This window comes from Girardinichthys multiradiatus, chromosome 4 (assembly GCF_021462225.1).
Source record: "Girardinichthys multiradiatus isolate DD_20200921_A chromosome 4, DD_fGirMul_XY1, whole genome shotgun sequence".
In the NCBI taxonomy this organism is placed as follows: domain Eukaryota; kingdom Metazoa; phylum Chordata; class Actinopteri; order Cyprinodontiformes; family Goodeidae; genus Girardinichthys; species Girardinichthys multiradiatus.
In genome coordinates, this window is record NC_061797.1 from 466,646 (window position 1) to 484,851 (window position 18,206).

At 43.4% G+C, this 18,206-nt stretch overlaps 1 pseudogene; it reads right to left on the bottom strand.

Annotated features, from left to right (window-relative positions):
* Positions 1-460: 460 nt before the first annotated feature.
* Positions 461-6,146, bottom strand: LOC124867107 (annotated as a pseudogene).
* Positions 6,147-18,206: the final 12,060 nt, after the last annotated feature.

Genomic DNA, 18,206 nt, shown 5'->3' on the forward strand with positions numbered 1-18,206 from the left:
CCTGGGGTTCCTGTGCTCTGGGGGGCCTTTGGATGTCTGTGGCTCGGATCTCCTCTGTATGCATCCCGGGTCCAGGGGGAAGGGTTTGTGGCTCCTCACATGCACTATAGCATATATTTCTTTATTTTTTTAACCCTCCCACTGTCCTTACTCAGTGCTTGTACAGAGTCTTTTCCTCCCTGAAATGAAGACCTAATGTTAAGGCTTTGAGCAACGGGACCCCAGAATGGAGACGAGCAGGCAGCGTGATGGTAAGTGAAAAAGGATTTAATGACAAAAAAAAACAAAAATCTCACTCACAGCAGGAGGCAAGAACAAAACAACAAACGGGCAGGCGAGACAGGCATGACATGATCAGAAAACAAGAAATGAGCATGATCTGAGAATGTTTCCACGAGGAATAAACAGGACAGGTGTGTATATATGGAGTGTGACCAGGTGAAACAAGAAGACAGATTAACTAGGTGCAGGTGAACTGGATAACATTAATTGACCGAAGAACAAAACGTGGCTGGAGCAAAACAGAGACTCTTAAACACAATCTAACAGAAACTAGAAAAACATGAGCGGGGAGGGGTAAAGGAATAAAATAAAATGAAAAACATAACCGAGGGTCCAACCGACCCCTCTGAGACAGCGGGGAGAGGTAAAAAATAAAATAAAATGAAAAGCATAGCTGGGTTCCAACTTGACCCCCTCTGGGAAAGCAGGAGAAGTAAATAAATAAATATCTACACCACATACACTTCCAGGGTGTGACAGGTTATAATATACCTTAAGCGCGCGACCATATACAGAGGCTACAGTCCTCAAAGCGGCCGTCCCAGGTTCGAGTCCCGGACCCGGTGACATTTGCCGAATGTCTCCCCCTCTCTCTACCCCTCTTTCCTGTCTGCCTACTGTCAAAAAATAAATAAATAAAGGCCACTAGTGCCGAAAAAATATCTTTAAAAACAAATGCGAGGAAATGTAACAAAAACAAACAGTTGCAGTTTTCAAGGCATGCAAAGACCCAGGTGCAGGCCCATGTGTACAAAATGTAGTAAGTTATTTCCCCTGAGAGTGTAAAGTCCACAAACTCCCAACATCGACCATTGGTCAACTCGACCAAACGCTGGAAGACTTTGACCCTGTGGACAGGGGAGCCGCGGCAGCTGCTGATGATGGTGATTGCTAGTGTGCTCCTGGCAGTTTGGTTGAACTTCGAACCCAGGAAGGCATAAAGTATAGGGTTCAGGCAACACTGGAAGTAGGCCAGCGCCTGGAGATGGAGACCCATGTCTCCACCACCCGCTGCACCCCGCAGAGGATACGACGACATTCAGCATCATAAGGGTGTCCACGAAGATGCCGAGGCAGTAGGACAACCAGCAGGCTTCTTCTTCTTCAGCTCTTGGCCCTTGGCTCCTTGGGAGAGACTGGAGATGATGATACAGTAGCAGACGAGGATGACCACTCCGGGTAGGACGCAGCCCACCAGGATGTGCTGGAAGTGGAAAACCACCATCCACTTCAGACCGCTTTCTGCTGGGTAGATGTGCTGACAGATCGCTCTGGAACTTGCGCTGGAACCCGTGCTCTTCACGTTGTCCTCTGTGAAGAGGTAGCCGGAAGAGCTTACGTCCTGTACATCCCGGACTCGGGCAAACACCTGGTCAGGTACGGTCAGGATGGCAGCAGGCAGCAGGCAGCCACGCTGCCAGCACTCTGCTCGCCAACAGCTTTCTCATGGCCTGGCTGTCGGTGGCACGGACAACCGCCAAGTACCTGTCCAAGCTGACGAAAGCCAGGATCAGGACGCTACTGTTGGACAATGAAACTGAAACACCTGTCATTTTAGTGTGGGAGGTTTCATGGCTAAATTGGACCAGCCTGGTAGCCAGTCTTCATTGATTGCACATTGCACCAGTAAGAGCAGAGTGTGAAGGTTCAATTAGCAGGGTAAGAGCACAGTTTTGCTCAAAATATTGAAATGCACACAACATTATGGGTGACATACCAGAGTTCAAAAGAGGACAAATTGTTGGTGCACGTCTTGCTGGCGCATCTGTGACCAAGACAGCAAGTCTTTGTGATGTATCAAGAGCCACGGTATCCAGGGTAATGTCAGCATACCACCAAGAAGGACGAACCACATCCAACAGGATTAACTGTGGACGCAAAAGGAAGTTGTCTGAAAGGGATGTTCGGGTGCTAACCCGGATTGTATCAAAAAAACATAAAACCACGGCTGCCCAAATCACAGCAGAATTAAATGTGCACCTCAACTCTCCTGTTTCCACCACAACTGTCAGTCGGGAGCTCCACAGGGTCAATATACATGGCCGGGCTGCCATAGCCAAACCTTTGGTCACTCACGCCAATGACAAACGTCAGTTTCAATGATGCAAGGAGCGCAAATCTTGGGCTGTGGACAATGTGAAACATGTATTGTTCTCTGAGGAGTCCGCCTTTACTGTTTTCCCCACATCTGGGAGAGTTACGGTGTTGGAGAAGCCCCAAAGAAGCGTACCACCCAGACTGTTGCATGCCCAGAGTGAAGCATGGGGGTGGATCAGTGATGGTTTGGGCTGCCATATCATGGCCTTGGCCCAATACTTGTGCTAGATGGGCGCATCACTGCCAAGGACTACCGAACCATTCTTGAGGACCATGTGCATCCAATGGTTCAAACATTGTATCCTGAAGGCGGTGCCGTGTATCAGGATGACAATGCACCAATACACACAGCAAGACTGGTGAAAGATTGGTTTGATGAACATGAAAGGGAAGTTGAACATCTCCCATGGCCTGCACAGTCACCCTATCTAAATATTATTGAGCCACTTTGGGGTGTTTTGGAGGAGCAAGTCAGGAAACGTTTTCCTCCACCAGTATCATGTAGTGACCTGGCCACTATCCTGCAAGAAGAATGGCTTAAAATCCCTCTGACCACTGTGCAGGACTTGTATATATCATTCCCAAGATGAACTGATGCTGTATTGGCCGCAAAAGGAGGCCCTACACCATACTAATAAATTATTGTGGTCTAAAACCAGGTGTTTCAGTTTCATTGTCCAACCCATGTAGGTTCACTGTGTAGATCACGTGCACCGACACGCAGTGAAAGCCTCCAAAGTGCCACATTTCAACAGCATCCCCTGGCCAAAAGGGCAGAGTAAGGACAAACAGGAGGTTGACGACGAAGAGATGGAGCTGGTACTTATCCGTTGTAGTTTTGACCGTCTTCTGGTAACCCACAACGAGAATGACCAGTCCGTTGCCGATGATGCCCAGGGTGAATATTAAGCCGTAAACCGTCGGGAGGAAGATCTTGTTGAAGTTACCACTGAGTGCTCGGGCACACGGCTCTTGGCTGTTTAGGTCTACAGATCCATCGGAGGTGTTGGTGCTGGCAGTGCTGTTGTCAAAAAACAGCTCATATGCAGTGTCCTCCTACATAGAAAAGAGAGGGTTTTGGTTTTTTTTAGTTTTTAGTTTACAAAAAAAAGTTTTAAACTTCTTAAAAGCCAGAAAACAATTAGTTTAGTTTCTAACCACAACACCGGTCCTAATTTTAACTGCTCTCAAGAATAACAGTTTAAAAAACTTTAAAGAGCTGTACATCACATGTTTGTTGATATAGGAAAACACCATGAATAACTACGTGAACTTCGCTTCAGTTAAGAAAAAACAACAACAATAATTAAAGCTGCAAGCAGCCTTGAAGGCCCTCGCACCTCAGCGCAACTCGGCCTGTGCAGCGACCGCGGGAGCCTGGCATCGCTGGCTGCACACCACCAACAAGGCCGCCGTTTAATTCCAAATGTCGCCACTAAGGGGGACTGTGAGCGACATGTCATATGATCTTCGGTCATGCAGAGTTCTGGTCTGGCAAGAAGCATTCAAAATTTGGAGTAAATCGGACCTTCCAGACAGAAGCTGCACTCACTTGTTTGTTTGTGGGCGGGGCTAAAATGATGTCATCAGTTGACTGTGTCAACATGTCCATCATTAAGTCATGATCATGTATAGTACATTTCAAGTGGATCCGATGATGTATGAGGGAAATATACCCTTGAAGTGTCCTAGGCGGCGCTGTTCATCCAAATTCCAATATAATCCAATAGAGCTGTTTGGGGGTTGTCAAAGATCAACCATATTTAATTTGGAGTGAATCGGCCCATGCATGTGTAATTTAGAGCCAAACGTATGGCCGTGGCGTGACATCAGAATTCGCCACGCCATGATAGCCACACCCTCCAGCTAAAGCAGTCAGTACTGGCGATGGTCTAAGACCATCATATTATCTGTTACTTGGGACAGCTTCACATTGATTAGGTGAAGAACATCAAAAATTGACTTTCTAAAGGAAAACATGACACTTCCTGTTCTGAGGGGGCGGGGCTTCGATGATGTCAATATCTGATCAGTGAATATTGTTCAGGGCCAGAGGCAGATCAATCTCAGTATGTTTCAGGTCTCTGTGACTTTCCTTGTAGGAGCTATATCAATTTCGTCCTTTATGACGAGAAGTCAGATTTTTAGGCTTAGCCACGCCCACATACTTTCATGTAGCAAAAAGCTTTTGATGACCTTTGATCCCCAGTGACTTAAGAGTATACTGAGTGATTTTCAAGTCTCCAAGTCAAAACCTGTAGGAGGAGTTCGCTCAGATATGCGGGCTAGAAACAGCCAAAACAGGGTCAAAATGGCAAGTTCAATCCAAAATGGCCGACTTCCTGTTGGGTTTGGACCAATGCTCCTAGAGATTTTTTTGTAGGTCCTGACAAGTTTTATATGTGTACCAAATTTCAGATTCCTCGGTCAAAGCATGGCTTGGGGCTGATTTTTTAAAATTTTCTAGGGGGCGCTGTGGACGAATTAGGCAACGCCCACCAATTATGTCATCAGATCTCAGTTGGGGACTGGACAAGGATGAATCACATTGAATTTGGTACAGATCAGATGATGTATGTGGAAATTAAAGCCAAACGTATGGCCATGGCGAGACGTCCAACTTTGCCGCGCCACCACGGCCACGCCCTTTTACAAAAAGTCAATGTGCTTCAAACAAAGTTAGACCCACTAGTTATGTGTCTTCTGACACACTTTCAAGTTGATTGGGTCAAGAGGGGCAGAGAGGCACCTTTCCATGTGAAAAAAGTGACTTCCTGTTCTCAGGGGGCGTGGCTTTGATGATGTCAGCATATGACTCCATCAGATCGTCGGGAACCCGAAGGTCCTCCTTCATGCCAACGTTGGTGAGATTTGGCATTTCTTTGGGAAAGTTATTACAACTTTTCACTTTGAGCGTGCCAAGTTTGTGCCCCGGCCACGTCCCCCCATACATCGCCAAAAACTTGAACTTGATAACTTTTAATCCCCCATGCCTTATCAGCATATTGACTAAATATGAAGACGATAGCTCAAAATGTCCAGGAGGAGTTTGTTAAAGTTCGAGGTGAGTAAAAGTGAAAAAAGTTCAAAAATCGGCCTTTGACTTCCTGTGCGTTTTAGGGCATAACCCCCAAAAAACTTTCTTGGTTTGAGGAGCTTTACCAGTGTGCCGAATTTCAGATCTGTACAATTTATGGTTCAGCCTATCTCACGTTTGGGGGCGTGGCTAAGTGGTTTGGCCACGCCCACTGACGACAACATTAAAGAACAAAAATTTCACGCAGGGGACAATTTTGGGTAAAAGCGTGTGCATCTAGGGGCTTGGCAAAGTCCCCATATTGCCCCGCCAAAAGTCCCTGGCACAATAATAATAAAGAAAGAAGAATTCTTGCGATTACAATAGGCAGGATTCCTGCTCGGGCCTAATAAAAATGAGCCAAAGCAACTTATATTAAAAACACTCAAACACACAAAATAAAATTGGAAACATTGACCACCACGAGGGCCAGCACGCGCGGGGTCGGTCCCCTCCTGTGAGATCCCAACACGAGGGGATCGGGAGCCTGGTTGAATTGAGGTGCGACAGCAGAGCTCCAAGAAGTCGGAGCTGCACCACCGCCACAATCATAACCTCTATCACCGTTCTCATGATCATCCTCCTCGTCCTCTCGCCCGTCCACGTGCTCCCTTCATTCTTCTCCTTGTCCTTCACCTTCGTAGTCCCTCACCCTTTCGCTTCGTCCTCCTCCGTTTTCGTCGAGCTTCATGTTGTCATCCGCCACGTTTGAGAAAGCGTCACGGTCCGGGTACACGCATGCTGCGGAAGGTGGATGGGGAAGATAAACGGGAGGATACAGATGAACAGAACGAGAGAGAAGAAAAAGTGTTGAAGACGGAGGAGGAGGAGGAGGAGAAGACAGAGGACAAGGAGGATGAGGATGCTGAGGACGCCAGGAGCGCGACGAGGACAACCGGAACGACGAAGTCATATACAAGGGGCTGAAGGAGAAGGACGAAGACGAGTGCGAGGACGACCGGGAGGATGCCGACGATGAACAAGAGTGTGAGAAGAAGTCATAGGAGGAGCAGGTGAAGGATGAGGATGAGTGCGAGGACGACCGGGGGTACGGCAACCAACAGGGGTACCGGGAGATGGAAGAGGAGAAAATGGAGAGGGAGGAGGAGGAAGACGATGAGGCGGTGGAGGAGGTGGAGAATGAGACTGGAGCTTGTTCATCTTGCACTAGAGCTAGTGCTCCTTAGTTCTCCTTTGTTCCTTAGTTCTCTTTCACCGCCCCCACCACCACACCGCTCTCCTCTTAGTTCTCTTTAACCCGTTAGATCTCTTTTGCCACGTCATCCTGCTTTCCTCTTTCACCGAAAATGTGGATGGGTTACAAGTGTATACGGGTTCCAAGAGGTTCGAGGCCTTACAGGCTGTAGGATGCACGCACGCACGCATGTACGTAAGGCGGTGAAGGAATACGAAAAATAAAACGATAATAAGAGAGAAAAGGAGAGGACAGGAGGTCCGTACATAAACACAAGAAAAGCACACCCCTTTTGGGGTAATGTTGGAAATGTGATGCGGAGGGCTCGCTGCAGTCCCGCGTGTGGGAAAGAGACCACGAAAGAGACAGGAGGGAACAACAAACAAAAAACAACAAAAACTCGAGCGGGCCTGCATACGTGCGACTCCTCTAGGACTGTGAGAGGGTTAATATTTTTTTATACAGTACTAGAGGCCTTTAATTTTCATTTTTCGACAGTAGGTAGACAGGAAAGAGCCTCTGCACATGGTCACGTGCCTAAACCCCCACCACCAGCGCAGCGCCCCACCCACTATTGCATATTTTTATGGAGAAACCTTGTATACACAAGCGCGCTCACACTCAGATCCACAGATGTTTAGATTCAGGTGTTAACAGATACATAAATGTTCTATATTGAGCTCCATTTACCACTAAATACATCTTGCAATGATAGTTACTGTGCACTTTCGGTAAAAAAGCTGGTAATATGAACGTTTCTGCAGGTTTAGAAGCAAGCAGGGTGTTATGTTGTATTCTCTTCATTTTTCTTTCTTTCCTCCATTCTATTCTCCTTCTCTCCCCTTTTCCTTTTTGCCCACCCCTTTCTATCTTTAGTGGTTCTTTTTTTTTTTCTTTTCATTTCCGTCTCCGTGTCCTTAACAATTGAAATTATCTGAAAGCAGTTTCTAATAAAGTTTATTTTATAACTATCAAGCAGAGCTTTAAAGTGTTAGCTGTAATGCTCCACTTGTGAAAGTAAATCTGTTGGGCTTTTTCTTGGCACTCAGACAACAATTCTGAGTGCTACTCTGCCGGACAGGACACGGTAAAAAAAATATAAATAAATAAAATTGGTTAAAAGGTTTTACTATCTAAGGAAACCCAGAAGATTGCTTTCAGTCAGTGACTTGCAGCATTCATCTCTCCTGGATAAGCATGTAGAGACAGTGGAGAGGCAAACTCCCTTTTACAGGAAGAAACCTCCAGCAGGACCAGAACCAGGCTTAGTGTGAGCGGCCATCTGCCACGACTGACTGGGGGTTTGAGAGAACAGAGCAGAGACACAAAAAGAACACAGAAGCACTGGAATACTTTCTATGGGAGAGAAAAGTGAAACAAAAAAACATTAATGGTTGTAGCTCCTTTAGTGGCTTCATCTAAGAGAAAAAGATAGCTAAATGGACTGAACATATAGCACTTTTCCAGTCATACAGACAGCTCAAAGCACTTTACACTAGCACCACATTCACCCAAGCGCACTCACTAACACATTCATACACCAATACACAGATCGGTAGGCAACTTGAGGTTGGGTGCCTTGCCCAGGGGCACATTGACATATGGCAGGAGGAAGCTAGAATCGAACCCACAACCTTCTGATTGCAAGACAACCACTCTTCCTACTGAGCCACAGTCACCTAAGCAGATGAACTCTGAGCCAGTTTTCAAGTCTCAAGGATGAAAGAGAGCACATGCAGTTAGTCACAGTAAAAGCTCAGTCAGTAGCTATGTCTAGGAGAGACAGGGTTAAATACTGAAAGACAGGGCCAAGTGGATCATCTGTATTAGTACCCTTAATAACACACCCCTATACCATCACAGATGCTGACTTTTGATTTTTGCTCTGACAACAGCCCCGATAATTCTTTTCCTCTTTGGACTGATTTGATTTCCCAAAAACGATCTGAAATGTGAATTTGTCAGACCACAGAACACTTTTCCACTTTGCGTCAGTCCATCTCAGATGAACTCGGGCCTAGAGAAGCCGGCAGCCGGTGTTGTTGATATATGGCTTTCGCTTTGCATGGTAGTTTTAATGTGAACTTGCAGATCTGTGTTAACTGAAAATGGTTTTCTGAAGTGTTCCTGAGCCCACATGGTAATATCTGTTACAGAATGATGTCGTTTTTTTAAGCAATGCCTCCCGATGGGTCGAAGGTCACGCATTCAATGTTGGTTTTCGACCTTGACGCTTACATGAAGAGATTTTTCCAGATTCTCTAAATCTTTTGATTATACAATTGACTGTAGATGATGATGTCCCTAACATCTCTAAATTCCTTGCAGTTGCACATTGAGAAATGGTTGATTTGTTAACAAAGAATGTTCCAAACCAGTGTTTTTTTTTTTACGTTCCTTAACCTTCCCAGTCTTCTGCTGCCCCTGTCCCTGCTTTTCTGGAACATTTTGCAAGCATCAGATTCAAAATGAGTGACTATTTACAGATAAACAAAATGTTTATCAATTTAAACATTTAATATCTTATCTTTGTAGTGTATTCAACTGCCCATAGGTTGAACAGGATTTGCAAATCATTTTATTATGTAAATGTATATATATATTTTTTAAAGAATTTTTTCAGCACTAGAGGCCTTTATTTTTGATAGAAGGCAGACAGGAAAGAGGGGCAAAGATAGGGGGAGACATTCGGCAAAGGTCGCTGGGTCCGGAAATTGAACCGCTTTGAGGACTATAGCCTCTATATGTGGTCGCGCGCTAACCCCTACTCCACCAGAGCCGCACCTTATTATGTAAATATTAACATTTTTGTTTCACACAACATTCCAACTTCATTGGAATTGGACTTGTACTAAACTACAGTAAATTGTCTTAAGATGCAATTAAACATATTCAACAACATTACTTAAATTACCTGTAGACATATGTCAAGTATGTTCTATGTGCATTTACTGCTACATTGGCTCTAAGAAAAAACTGTTCCTGAAGCTGAAATTGTGATGGGAGGAGCTAAAACTGGCAGTATCCTGGCTGTTTAGAGTCCTTTAAAATTAGCTCTGCTCAGTGTTGAGAAGGCTGGACAGAGATCTAGGACTTATTCTGCAGTGTGAATCACATGATGCAGCGATTTTTGTCTGCTGCTGTGCAGAATATGTACAGTATGTATTTGTAATTGTACATGGGGCAAGTACGCAGGCAAGGGACATCTACTCACTTTGAAGCTTTCAAATAATCTGGCAACATTGAACTGTTGAAGCTCAGTAGATAAGGGCAGAAGAACACGTGTAGAGGATTGGCTTGATTGAGCTGCTGGCAGAGGAGCGCAGGTACAGCAGATGATCCTGATTACTGAGTGCAGCAGCAGAAACACAGACAGCCAGGCCAGAGCATGACAATTGTGCATTTGATAACAGTATAAACAAGAACACGTTTGAACAACCTTCTGGGTAAGATGATTGCTATTAAGGCAACAGTTTAATAAGCACAAAACTTGCATCATGTATTCATATTTTGTTCACTGACTGTAACTAATGTGTAATGTGACATTATTATTGAGAGTAAATGCAATTATTGCATTTACTCTCACAGATCCAGTGTGATGTATGCCATATATTTCATTGTTAATTTTTATTGTGTTGTTTCTTGAAAAATATTATAATTGTAGTTATGAGGAATTACTTTACAATTTTTATTTGGAAGAGTGGATGTGCAGTTACATAAGAAAGAGATACTCATTTTGTTTTTGATCTTTTGAGGACGTTTAGCGAAACCTTTCACGAATTAGACTGTACATTTGAAGCTATTTTCAGCAAGAGTTTTGAAGTCAGTTATTAAAAATATTTTTTGTGCTTTGTAGGACATAAAAAGTCACCAGAAATAATTTTTCAATTACTTAGTCTTTTACCATTTGTTACAGTATGGTTACAAGTTGTGATATCAGCTGCCATATTATTTGACCGTCTATATTTAATGTTACCTAATTATGCCAGTGTAAACAAAAGCAAACGAGCGTGTCAACACAAAACAACTACTCTAATAAGTTTTAATAATACTAAAGTGCATGTGCACTGGTCCTGTCTCATAATAGGTTTTTACCAGACTCTGAATGACAACCACAAGTGAACCGAGGCAACGTTTTTTAACAGTTTATTAGGTTTTACATGAGCAAATGTGATCTGGAACCAGGACTGGATCAGCAACAGGATTGGGGTCTCACTGAGGGGAAAAAAGAGAGGGTTAGAGAGGTCCTGGATAAGATGGCAAAATATTAAACAGTTTCTTTTGGTTTTGGACTTATGAAGGCAGGACTCTCAGAAAAACCCATGGAAGAATAATTCTGTTCTACGATGGTTGAAGTTGGCAGATAGGTGCAGTAGAAGGGGAAAGTATCTCCAGGCTTTTCAGGCTCAGTGTTTTTGTTTCTTGATCCTTTTCCATAAAGGGGTATTTCCGTGGGACAGTGGACAGGCAGGTGATTCTCAGAAGCAGGTTTATGCTGCTCTAGAAAACCTGGGTCTGGGAAGGAGGCAGAGTGGAGGTTCACAGCTGAGACAATCGAGGCTTCAATTACCTTGATCCTCAGAACATGACAAGAATTAACCGGAGGCACAGAAAAATCCACAGAATCTCCGGCAGAAACCGTCTTCCTAAGAGGCAGAAGAGAAAGCACAAAAGGTCAGTGATCGGTGAGAGAGCAGCAGAGGTCTGGTTCTCCACTCCTCTTAAGCCCAGGTTGATTTCTCCCTGATGAGCAACAGCTGCGCAGGAGCACCTGCCAGTCACACCCTGAGAGGAAGGAGAGAAACACAGCCCAAAAAACACAGACTGCACCCAGCCTGCACACAACCATCGTGGATATGACATCCTGTTGCTCTCTTATCATGTGAGAGTTGAGTTTAAGTAAAATCTTCTTTGTCTAAGTCACCTTTTCAAAAAACGACAGGGCTTGCTCAGATTTTTCTTTTTTTTTATTTGCGTTTGCTTGCCCCACTCTCTTTGACTCTTTGTTGGACACTATTTCTTCTGTGAATAGAACAAGGAGAGGTCAGAAATGTATTGTTTAAAAAAAAAAAAACATATGAGGCCCATTATTATTTCTAATTTGCATTCTCTTGATGCCCAAAAACACAAACATTTTATTATTTTAACTGTTAATTTGTGTTGACTTGTTAAGAGTGAACAGAATGGGGGTCTAGGAAAAGATCTCGCAGAGCTTTACACCTGTCTTATCTGTTGTTATCTTACATATATTTCACAAATTAATCACATTGTTTGTCACATTCTTATTGTTAACAGAATAGCGTCCAAAACTTTGGACGGAATAGTAAAGAACATAAATGTTTTTGCCACCATTTAATAATTATTCAGAAAATGTAGGACTGTGAATTTATTTCTGGTGAAGAACAAAGCTGCTCTAATGCCCCTTTTCCACCGGCTCTTTTTAGACAGCACAGCTCCACTCAACTCAGTTTTGCTCCATTCAGCACAAGCATGGGAGTTACCAGCCACGTCACACACAGTGCCACACACGTGTCTGCTGTCATGACACATGACGAAAACAAACAGTGAGCACTGAGCATGCATTCTGTATACTCATAGCAACCCCCTTCCTGTTTCCGTACTTACTTGCCTAAGTAATAAATATATAATTTAAAATCAAATTAAAACAAAAAAGTAATGAGTACAGTGCATGCAAAGCATTCTAAACAAGTCAAGTAGTAAAAAACAAAGAACAGCTCTCACTGACAGACTTTAGCCCGCTCATTCAAGGTAAAGAGCCACTAAATAGAACCGGATCATTCAATAATCTCATATCTCTACTCGTCACAGAACTGCTTGTGTTTCAGGAGAGAGAGACACTGATAAAGCTCCAAAGTTTGCCTGTTAGAGACTTCCTCCTGTTCGATTGGATGCAGACAGAATGATATTGGGGCAGCTGCTCTCTGCCTGCTCCCTCCTGCAGACGCTGGTTCTCTTAAGTACCGTCAATAAATGTCAGAACCAAACCTGCCGTTTCATGGTGCTGTTGTTCTGTGTGTTTTGGGGGAAATGTTTGTGTGTCTGAACAGCTGATTTTGTGTGAGATCAGCTGGTTTACGATGTTATTAAATACAGCGCCTCCTACCTGCGTAATTCAGAAAGCTGATGTGTCCTTTTTTTTCTTTTCTTTCAGCCATCAGGCTGATTTATGATTTATAAATAGTTCAATTATATTTGGATTTGACCAGCTCTGGCCATTGTGGTACTTAATCTTGTTGAAGTCACTCTTGAGATTTATTACCTTCTCCCTGCACTATCTCTTAGAAAATCTAATTTCTCCTGGTCCTATGGCCACTCAGTGAACAAAGGTCTGGTTCATGTCACAAGTAGTACTGACTTAGCCCCGGTCGGACCAGTTCAAGAGCTGGGACCAAAAAACTAGGTACCAGTACAGAAAAAACAGTAATGGGAATGCTCTCCGGTGGGCAGAGTGGAGCGCAGCCGGGCTAAATAGAGCCAGTATCATTCCACGGAGCTGAGCACAGCTTTGTGTTGTGAAAGTTTTTCTCTCTCACCTCTTCCTACAGGGGGCGACAGGCAGGTGCTTCCACACAGCGGAGACGCATTTGATCCAATCAAGCAAACAGCTCTAAAGTGGCAGGAAATGTGTTTGGCGATATTAGACGGAAGGCGACTTGCTGTGTGTCTGGAGCGAAAAACAAACATTTTTGGATTTGGAAAACTCTGTTTGAATTTAGACAGAATTTTGAGAACAGTACCAAGCAGATAGATGCTAAGAGATTATTTGTTTTTGGAAGTTGCGGTAAGACGCATAAACTGGTATGTGAATGGTTCAGAATGGACACACAGGAGGACAATATGGACTTTAATGAATGGATGCCAGTAACTTGTGGAAGAGGACGGGGAAGAGGTAAAGCAGAAGAAGGAAAGATATTAGCCAGAGGAGTAAAAGAGAGCTGGAAGAAAACAGTTCTGAAGAAGAGAGTAGTTAGAAGGACAAAAGGGAAGAAAGTAAAATAATATTAAAACTAAGAAATGGCGAAGAAAAACAGAACCTGAGCCCCATTACATTATCTAGAGAAATTAAAAAAAGAAAGGAGATGTTGAAAAGGTGACGGTACTGAGAGACGGAAATTGTAAAATCGAAAAACAAAAAAGGAAGGCTTTACTAGTTGAAAATAATTGCAAGAAAACAGTGACAGAGAGGAAGATTATAGAAGATAAAATCATTCGGGGGTGATTTAAGGCATTCCTTTGGAGGGAGATTCAATTCAATTCAATTCAATTCAAAAATACTTTATTAATCCCAAAGGGAAATTAAATGTTGTTATAGCTCATATTATGAAGGTTTCCTCAAAGAACCGTTGTAGATGCTGATGGCTGTGGGCAGGAAGGATCTCCTGTAGAGCTCCGTCTTACAGCAGATCTGAAGAAGCCTCTGACTGAAGACACTGTTGTTGTAGGACAGTCTCATGAAGAGGATGCTCAGGGTTCTCCATAATGTTCTTCATTTTATGAAGAATCCTTCTTTCCACAATGATCTCCAGAGGTTCCAGAGGAGTCCCCAGAACAGAATCAGCCTTTTTTATCAGCTTGTTGAGCTTTTTTAAGTCCCTGGTTCTGATGCTGCTTCCCCAGCAGATGATGGCAGAAGAGATCACACTCTCCACAACAGACTTATAGAAGATATGCAGCATCTTGCTGCAAACACCAAAGGACCTAAGCTTCCTCAAGAAGTACAGTCTGCTCTGTCCCTTCTTGTAGATGGCATCACAGTTGCATTTCCACTCTAGTCTGTTGTCCAGGTGAACACCGAGGTATTTATACTCCTCCACCACCTCCACCTCTTCTCACATGATAGAAATAGTGTTTGACTTATTCCTGTTTCTCTTAAAATCTACAATCATCTCCTTTGTTTTAGTCACGTTCAACATGAGATGATTGTTTCCACACCATGCCACAAAACGGTCCACCACCATCCTGTACTCATCTTCTTGTCCATCTCTGATCCACCCCACGACTGCAGAATCATCTGAGTATTTCTGCAGATGACAGGAGTCTGTCTTGTACTGGAAGTCTGAGGTGTACAGAGTGAAAAGGAATGGTGAGAGTACCGTCCCCTGTGGTGCTCCTGTGCTGCTGACTACCTGGTTAGACACACAACCCTTCAGTCTCACAAACTGTGGTCTGTTTGTCAGGTAGTCTTTGATCCAGGATATTGTTGAGGCCTCCACCTGAGTCTTCTGGAGTTTCTGACAAAGCAAATCAGGTTGGATTGTGTTAAATGTTCTGGAGAAATCAAAGAACATGATCCTCACAGTGCTGCTGGCTTTGTCCAGATGACAGTGGGTTTGTTGAAGCAGGTGTATGATGGCATCTTCAACTCCAACTCCACAGCGATAAGCAAACTGAAGGGGGTCCTGATGGTTTACTGTTTGCTTACTCAGGTGGGCCAACAGGAGTCTCTCTAGGACCTTCATGATGTGAGATGTCAGGGCAACAGGTCTATAGTCATTGAGGACTGATGGGTGAGTTTTCTTTGGTACCGGAACAAGACAGGAGGTCTTCCACAACACCGGAACCTTCTTCTGGGCCAGGCTAAGGTTGAAGAGGTGCTGCAGAATCCCACAGAGCTGCTCTGCACAGGCCTTCAGGACTCTAGGGCTGACATGATCTGGACCTGCAGCCTTATTCCTATTCAGTCTCTCCAGTTGTCTCTTCACCTGACTTCTTGAGACACACAGGTGGAAGGGGGAAGCAAAGGAAGCATCAGCATCTTCTGATATGGTTGATGGCAAACATGTAGAAGGGTCTAGGGGCTGAGGTGGAAGATAAACAATGTGAGGTGTTACTGGACAGCTGTGGGTCCTGTGGGTCAAAGGAGGGTGGGATGTCTGTTTGGCTGTGAGCAGGAGAGGAAGATGCTGAGCTGCTTTCTGAACTAAACCTATTGAAGAATGTGTTCAGTTCATTGGCTCTGTCCAGACGTCCATCGGTCTGATCATCCTTCTGCTTGAAGTCTGTGATCTTCTTCATCCCTGTCCACACATCTCTGATATTGTTTTGCTGGAGCTTGCTCTCCAGCTTCTTCGTGTACACCTCCTTGCTGTCTCTTATCTTGACTTTAAGTTGCTTCTGTATACTCCTCAATAATTCTCTGTCTCCCTCTCTGAAGGCTCGTTTTTTCTTGTTAAGCAGGTCCTTCAGGTCACTGGTGATCCAAGATTTGTTATTGGGGAAGCATCTCACGGTTCTGGTGGGGATGATGTTATCCACACAGAAGTTTATTTAGTCGGTTACACACTCAGTCATGGCATTGATGTCCTCTCCATGTGGCTGGCACAGTGCGTCCCAGTCTGTAGCCTCAAAGCAACCTTGCAGAGCTTCTTCAGCTTCTTGTGACCATTTTCTCACAGTCCTCTTTTTAACAGGTTGCCTCTGAACAAGGGGCTTATATTTCGAGCAGAGAAAAACAAGATTGTGATCTGATTTGCCTAGCGGAGGTCTTGCTGTAGAGATGTATGAGTCCTTGACATTTGCATAAAACAAATCCAATGTTTTGTTTTCTCTGGTAGAGCAGCTGACAAACTGTTGAAACGTTGGAAGTGTAGCAGAGAGTGAAGCATGGTTAAAATCACCAGAAATTGCCACAAAAGCATTGGGGTTTTGTGTCTGTAGCTTAGCAACAACTGAGCTGATGGCATCACATGCAGTGTCGGCAACAGCGGAAGGTGGAACGTAAACTATTGCCAAAATAACACTGGTGAACTCTCTGGGTAAATAATATGGATGAAAACTTACTGCCAACAGTTCAATATCTGGACTGCAGAGTTGACACTTCACAGTAACATGTCCTGGATGACACCATCTGTTGTTCACAAATACTGCCAGTCCACCTCCTTTACATTTGCCGCTCCTCTTTAAGTCTCTGTCTGCTCGTATGGTTAAAAAGCAGATATAGACAAACTAAATAAAGCATTATTGGTGCACAGGTAAAAAATCTCAAGAGATTGACAAATAATGTAAACGGAGGAAGAGTAGGAAGCCAGGAATTGACTTTGAAGAAACAGTATCTGAGTTTTCCTGTGAGGTCTTTCATCCCTCTGCTGAGATGTTATAAATGTCAGAGATATGGTCATATAGCAGCTGTGTGCAAAGGTAAACAAAGATGTCCAAAGTGTGGAGAAGATCACAGAATTGAAGACTAGTGATGTCAAAATGAGGCTTTTTGAAGCATAGAATCATTTTGAACCATTGAGTCATAAAGTGGTTCACTACCCGAAGCTTCATTCAATTCCCTTGGGTGACATCTGATTGTTGCACCAACTGAAGTCCTGCGAATGTGATGCACCTCTTGTGTAAATAATAGCACTGTACATATGTGTTTTTAGTAACTCATTAAAGATTCTGAGTAACTAACTCATGAAAAAATAATAATTTACAAACAATGTGAACTGTAGGAGATTACAGATGAAAAATAACCATTAGGCTAATCCTGGCTACTTTAACTTGAATTGTCATATGTTTTATGAAATTCCACAGCTCCATTTTAAATAAATAAAAAAATTTAAATGAAGTTAAAATGTTTGATTTGTCATTCATATTTTCTTTGGGAGAGTGCTTGGTGTGCTGTGTTTTTGGACATTGTGCTTGGTGTCATAAAGATGGTGCTTAAGGTGTTTTTATTCAAGAAAAGTAATTTCTTCACAGTAAAAGGGGTCAAACGGTTTCTTTTATTTTTGAGACAATTTCTCCTGCTTTGGAAAATACTCTTTCACAGGGAAAAGAGGAGGCTGGTGTGACAAGGAACTGTTTGGCTGGGTGGTATAGGTTTGGATACAGAGTTTTTTGCTGTGCCTAGTATTTCAGTGGATCCTGTGCTCGGTCCAGAGGAGGAGCAGATAAGTATTGCTGCACCTCCACTATAGCATCTGCTGTTGCGTTTTTCCATTTTCTTGCATCCTCTGCGTCATTGTCCAGAAGTTACCACAAGTTAATACCGGGGTGGGGTGGGGGAGAACCCAATCTTACAAGCTGTAGAAAAGTCAATAAAGAAAGGAAGAAGACAGAACGATAAAAAAATTGTGCCATGGTGGACAAAAGAATGTAGTGAAGTAATAAAACTACGAAATAAAGCATTTAAAGTACTAAAAAGTAACCCAGTTTCATCAGAATATAATTGAGTACAAAAGAAAGCAAGCAAAGGTGAGAAAGATCATTAAGAATGCAAAAAGAGAATATTGAAGAAATTTTTGTAATACCGTAAGAAACTGTTAGAGTTAGAAAGCTGATAAATACAGACAAGTGTAAAATAAGACACAAGTGAACCAAGTAAGTTTGACTTGCAAGGATGAGACAGTCCTCTTCCAAACAGCGACTTCCTTCTCACAAAGAGTAAATCCTTGGACCAGCCTTTTATTTACAACTCACATTCCAACAAGCAAAAAGCGGGAATCGGTTCAGCCAATTCTTACAAAGATTAAAACATAAAAAGCAGTCATTCCCATATATGGTATGAGCATGTCATGTCCAGAGAGTGATCCACTCCGGACCACA